We start from the raw sequence: 7,104 nt of genomic DNA on the forward strand, positions 1-7,104 counted from the left end.
CTGCCAATAGTTCCACCCCCGCCAGTGCCTGCTGATGCCCCACTGCCCACTCCTCCCCCGCCAGAAGAAGAAGGAGACACCTGGTCGTCCTGGTTGATCCCGAAGATGGCACCTTCACAGAAGAACATCACACATCACACATTATCTCAGCCCATTCACATTAGACTGACAAAAACAGTATCAACAAGACTGCTCGTATCAGGGCGAAATCCTGAATGTTCCGACTGCCTTTTAACGTTTATGGAGCAGTAATAACATTAAAAAAATTAAATGAAATAAAACAAAGTGAACATTTTTTGTTCCGACTTTCGATACGAAAGTAACGGAATATTTGTGCTCGGAGTGGGTTTTTTTTTCTTCAGACAAATTTTGACTTTTTAACTAGCCATTTTTGACGAAATTTTTTTATATCATTCAAAAGGCATTGTTGTCCTGCACTCAAATTTGAAAAGTGTTTCACCTGTGATCATTTCTCGTAAAGTTATGGGGTTTTAAAGGTTGCCGTTTTGGCCAATTTGGGACAATTAACGCGCGATCTATTTCGCAATATTAACGCGTGAGCGGAGAGTTAATCCGTCTTAAAATCGTTCCAAATTGGTTGAAAGAAGCTTATTTGCCATAATTGATTTGTTAAAAGGAGCGAAATCTATCCTTTTATACTTTGTATGTCGTTTGGGGGATGATTTTCACAAAAAAAAATCAAATTTTAGAAAAAAATTTGTCATTATATTTTTTTCTTACATTTATTTTTTTAATGTGATTACTGCTCGATAAAACCTTGAAAAGGCAGTCGGAACATTCAGTGCTTCGCCCTGATATGAGTAGTCTTGTTTTCTTTTAAAATTTTAAATTTTTTATGAAAATCATCCCCCACACACCACGTAAAGTACTAAAGGATAGATTTCGCTCCTTGTAACAAACCATTCATGGCAAATAATCTTCTTTTGACCAATTTGGAACGATTTTTAATATGGATTAACTCTCCGCTTACGCGTTAATAGCGCGAATTATATCGCGCGCTAATTGTCCCAAATTGGCCAAAATGGCAATCTTTAAACCCCCGTAACTTTACGAAAAATGATCAGCGGTGAAATATCTTTATGAATTTGTTATGAATTTAAATGCTTTGTTGACAAAACGAACAATTATCGGAAGACAAACTATATTGCTTTCGCATAAAAGAAGCTGATGATCATTTTTAACTTAATAAGCCGACGTTCAAACATTTTTGGCATTTTGGTAGACCAAGCTATAAATGTTTCTGAATAGCTAGCATCTATTTGGTTCGTCAAACAATTGTTTTGACAACAAAGTGGGAAACAACAAAGCCTTTTCTTTGTAAAAGACATTATCTTGGTTATTTCTTGCAAATGGTATGCAACTGTTGCACGAAGCTTGCAAACCGAATGGAACTTTTGCTACCAATCTTGCGAAAAAAGAAGAAAATAAAGAAAGCGAGAAAATATGTTGAAAGATTTGCACGGGAAGGTATTTGAACCATTAATAACGCCTTAGAGAGTATAGCATGTCCGTGCTGAAAAAACCGGGCTGCAATAAATTTTATTTATAAAAAAAATCAGAGAAGCATAAAAACATCTTTGAAATGTCAAATCGAACCGATCATAATTGATAATTAGTTCGAAGAAATTTCATAACTATGTCCAGATGACATTTTTTTCAGTCGATTTTGAGCTGGAAAAATCAATCCCTGCTTCAACTTGTGATAAAGTTGTTTACTTAATCGATTTTTTAGAAACTTTCAAATGACACTGAATTAGGAGCGTATTTTAATTATCTCGGAATTCATCTAGACAAAAAACTAAGTTTCAATCAGCAATCTGATCAGTCTATAGAGGGAGAAACAAAAAATTTGGTAAGACAATTGCAAAAAAGGATAGAATTAACAAAGAATTACAAAGAGTTTTATTTTTAATATTAGTGTTATTTTTTGCGTGGTTGGTCTGAACAAAAAAAAAGAACTGAGACATATTTGACACTTTTTGTAAAATAGACCAACTAGAAAACAGTTTTTGTACAAAATTGACTAGAAAAACGTTTTAAAAAAATGTTTAAAACATTCAAAAAATTTTCGAAATTTTTTTCATTTTTTTGCAGAATGTTTTTGAATGTTTATGATTCACAAATTGCGCTAAAAAATGTTTTTTTTTGTGCAGATTTTTTTTTTGAGTTTTCTTGATTCCAAGTTTTTTTAATTCTCAGTTCATTTTTTCACAGCTCAATTTTGATTACCAAAATGAAGCTAAAAACCCCAAAAACTAATTTTACTCAAGTAAAATTAAGTTTTCACGGCACAAACTAAGCATAAATAAGCTTTTGTAAGCCTGCTTAGCTTCAACTTATAAGCTTGAAATTAGAGCAAAATGAAAATTTTCAAAGAGTTTTTTTTTAACTCTGAGAAAAAATTTTCAAACTGGTTTTTCTCAAATCTGAGAAAATGTTTTCAAAATTTTATAATACTCGACCCATTCCGATGATTATTCGTGGTACCTATTTTTTGCATGAAGTAAGATTAAGATTAAGACCATTTATCCACGGGGGAAAGGACCAACACAAGAGCTGTACAGCTCATCACGGCGAACCGCTGTTGTGCCCTTGTTTAAGAACTACATGCAACTTTTTTTGGTTATTTTTCTGGGCTGGGTAATGTTGCCTCACCCTCAAGCAACAATCACGGATCATGGTGGGCCTCGAACATCCGACCTTTCGATTGAGAGGCGGAGACGTAACCACTTCACCACCGCTCCTCTAGTAATAAAAAAAGAGAATAAGACACACAAATACAAAGTTTTTCCACATTTTTCATTTTGTCGGAACAATAAGTGCGTTAGAAGATCAAACAGACCTTAAGTTTGAAAGGTGTTCAGTATTGATGTAAAATGTTAGTCATAGGTTTTTGAATTTTTTAAGTGGAAAACTGCAATATGTACGTGATTGAGAGTTTTTTCAGATGATTTCAGAATCTTTTTTTATGATGTTTTTCAGGTTGTGGGTAGAAAGCACAACTAAAGGAAGCGGGAAAGGTGAGAATGAAAGAAGTGACAATTTAACCAGAATCTTTTCTCATAAAAAAAAATTGAAACTGTTTGTTGTTGTTGAATTCTTTCAAGCAGTTTTTTTTTCAAAATCTAGATGAGGTTATTTAGATCTGGTTAGTGGTTTTAGACTAAGTTTGATCTCCGAAGTAATTCAAAATACACACTATTGACTAATAAAACTACATAACATATTTAAACCATTGTTTTCAGAGCACAAATGAAGTGCGACGCTTTTCCGTACGATGTTTATTTGCTTCATCTGACTCACGTGAAACCAATTCGAATAAAACATTTTCTAAGCCGTTAGTGTCAGGCTAATATTTTCTTAGTTTGTTTAGTTTTTGCTTTTAAAATTAGGCCATAGAGCTGATGCTGATTAAATTTTGAGACTTCCATGTACTTTGAAAGATAATGAATTTCACGCGGCCAATTAACCCCTGCTGGAGTGTGCAAACAGTTTCCACTGATTCTCTCTGCAAACTCCTTTAAATCTCACTTAAGTACTGCTTGATTGTTTTGCTAGAAATTTTCCATGTGAATCCGTGCACTCCTCTGAAAATAATTTTGGAGACATCAATGAAAATGGAAAATCTTGTATATACTTTTCTGTGGGAATGTTGTATTGTTTTTAAACACAAAGCATACGCCTTCAAATGTGACTAAATGGGCTTATAGGGGGCAATAGTTATGAGTGGGTTTTTGGTTATAGATTGAGTGTGTGTTGGAGGTGTAGGATGAGGATTAGAAGTGGGGGGGGGGGGGACTAACCGAGGATGCAGTAGACGAGAGCAGGTGTCACTGGAGCAGCAGCTGCACCACTGTCTACTTCTGCGACAACTGATCCAAGAAGCAGTACCATTTCAACCTCACACAAGAGAAGAGCAAGGATAGAATAAAGAGGAGGACGAGGAGGAGGCGAATAAGTTTAGGCTGAGGCGAGTATGTTGTGAGAGAGATATGCAAAAGATACCAATGATTGCGCGAAGAATATTTGAGCAAGTGTGAGGTAGTATGTCTATGATGAGAATGGGGGATGGAGATATTGAGGATGGTTAGTTAGTACAAGATCAGTGGATGATTAGTGTGAAGCCTATTCCACTTCCTTCTCCTTCTTTCATTCGACCACTGTATGATAGCTACTGCACTTCCTCTGCTCTTTCAAAGTGGCCATATAGTGGAGATATAGTTGGGATGAGTGAGTGATTGGAAGAGGGGAGGAAAGGGGGTGCGGGCATGATTAGAAGGGTATTTGCAGTGGATTACTTTGAAGACAGTACATAATCACAGCCATCACAAGTGGGCATGAAAAGAAGAGTGTCCCCAATTAAAAATAAACAACAAACTCACACGCCACTCTCAAAGTGTGTGTGTGTGTGTGTGTGTGCCTATACTGTCTCTTGGTATGATCAGAATGGTACCACTACCAACTAAATGACTGACTAACTAATAGGGCAATCAGAATAATAACTGATTTTTTTCAAAACAAAAAAACGGGAAGCGTTTTGTGTAAATGTTATTGGGAAACTTGTAGGTACTGACGATATTATTGTTGTTGTTGTTTTTGTGTTTTATTTTTGTCCTTTTGGCTGTTTTTAAAGTGTTTGTTTATTTTTGCTTGGATAACTGGGGAACAGGAGGCACTTCTCTCCACTTGGCTTCGCTTCAGTTGGGTGGGGGAATAGGAGAGGAGAGGGTATGAAATGAGGAGGCAAGTGGGGTATTGTGGCTGGGCAATAAACGGAATGAGTGTGCATTAGTGTGATTAGTTATGAGGAAGGATGGTGGACGACTGTACCAATTGCATATTGCCAATTGCATTTATTACACACACCTAAACTCCATCTCCTATATCCATCTGCAGCAGAATATTACTTCTGTTATTGTCTTTATTATTGTTATTATTGTTATGATGGGCAGTGGAAGCTGCAGATCACTAACCCCTTATTCAAGTCCCCGTAACTTATCTCTGTTGTGATCTTACTCTTAAAGCTCTCTTCTCTACCCCCACATCTCCCCCTCCCCCCGTTTCCTTAAACTAACTGGTCAGAGTTAGTAAGTTGAAAGACATAAGGCAAGTTTGTTTGCCTCATTAACATATATAGCATTCAAACCACAATTGATACTATTCTGACCACCCTTAATTCATTCACGGCCAGTAGTTTATCACAACAGAAAAAAACTGGAATCATTGACATGTAAAAAAGATTGCTTCGAAGCTTTAAATCGAAGCGTTAGAAATTTTGGTTGCTTTTCATTAGTCTAATTAGTAATTGACTGAAACCGGAGACAACTTTTTTGATTTTTGTCAAAAAAAATGAAACTCGTTTTGAAAACAAGTTCTTCTCGCTAAACATTACACTCAGCACTGGTTCTAAGTGAAGATTAAATATTCACCAATTGCATCTATGAAAAGTTCGCTCGTTCTAATCATGTAGAGCCTTGCACAATCAGGTGACACAAAAACATCAAGTGTGAGGGGCTTCATATTTAGATTTCAATCAATTTAGTTGCTATCCATTATTATTTATATCCTTGAGAGTTCTCATATTATAATTAAGTGTGAAGTTGGTACCTTCCTGTCAGTCAGTCTAGGTCTGTCCAGCTGCTATGTGTTGACCTCTAGTTCAGTGTCTTATTTAAGCGAACTAGAAATAAGTTGATTTTAATCTTCAACCGTATCGTTTTTACTATCCATTGTTAGGCGCAGTCAGCAGATGGAGGGGGAAAAACCCCTTGGAATTGTGGCATTCTGGCCTCCAAATCAGGCGGAACCACAACTATTATGGGATTATGGGAAACAGCGATTCAATTGGGCATCTGAATTTTATTTTCACGCATCTGAATTTTATTTTCCGTCAACATTGACCGAAGCGCAGACTAATGACCTGGGAGAGATTGGTGGCAAACCAAGGGAAGAAGGTGAACGCACACTCATATCGAATCTTTATCTATGTCAAGGACACGAGGGACAGCGGGCCTTGCATAATCAGCATCCACATTTGAATATGGAAACAATACGATACCTAAGGTTCTTGGTTACATGTGTAGCTCTTTTCCAGAAAGAGCAAAACGAAACAAATGAGATGTACCAGTTGTTGTACAGGAAAAAAAAGAGGAAGAGAGTTTAGAATTTTTCTACGCAGAACTCAGCGGAATGGCGGCGAGATGCAATCTGGGTACCCAAGAGCGGAAAATGGTGAGAGACTTATTCATATTTATTATGCGGAATAGGGATGCGCAGAACGAGCTGTGCCGGAAAACTAAAACCACGGAGGAAGCACTGAAGATCGCAATGTCGTATTATATAAATAGGCCGTTCCCGTGTAGGCCACGGGAACGGCCTACACAACTCCAGGGGGTTCTCTACAGATCAAAACGGAACCAATCAGCAATATTCGTAGATCCAGAAGACGAGGAATACCAAGGGGACGGGGCCAATATCGGAATCGGGGAGGAGGCCGAACGCAAGAACGTAGATGTTACAACTGCGATCAACCGAATTTCACCCCAGAACACCGACAACTATGCCCAGCGAGAGCTGTCACATGCAATTTCTGCAAAAACTTCGGGCATTTCGAAAAGACTTGTCGGGGAAAACGGCTGGTACGAGGGGACAACCAATTGGACTAATCCAAGGGGACAAACCGTTTGATGAAGAGGATACTCCCTCGGATGACGTGGGATCACAAACTGCTGCAAATTCAATAGGTTTCGTCAAAAGAGAGCGTCACAGCTGGTCATCGGAGAGTTCAGATCACTATGGTTATGGCAATGAGACGCAAGAAGGAGTCAATTGAAAATTGCCGGGCCTAAATTTAAAATCTACCTTAATGGACACCCGATGGACATTTAGATCGACAGCGGATCGCCGATATCCATACTAACGTTGTTACCCAAGGGAGACAAAGGGAAAGTCCCTGAACCAAGGGAGCAGAATGAGTGTCTACAATTGCATTTCTGGGGTCCAATAAGCTACTTAAACAAAAGTAAGAAAGATATCTTAGTTGCTACAGACCGTTTTTTGAGGTGGCCGTCAGCGATGATTACT

This window comes from Symsagittifera roscoffensis, chromosome 5 (genome assembly GCF_963678635.1).
Source record: "Symsagittifera roscoffensis chromosome 5, txSymRosc1.1, whole genome shotgun sequence".
Classification (NCBI taxonomy): Eukaryota; Metazoa; Xenacoelomorpha; order Acoela; family Convolutidae; genus Symsagittifera; species Symsagittifera roscoffensis.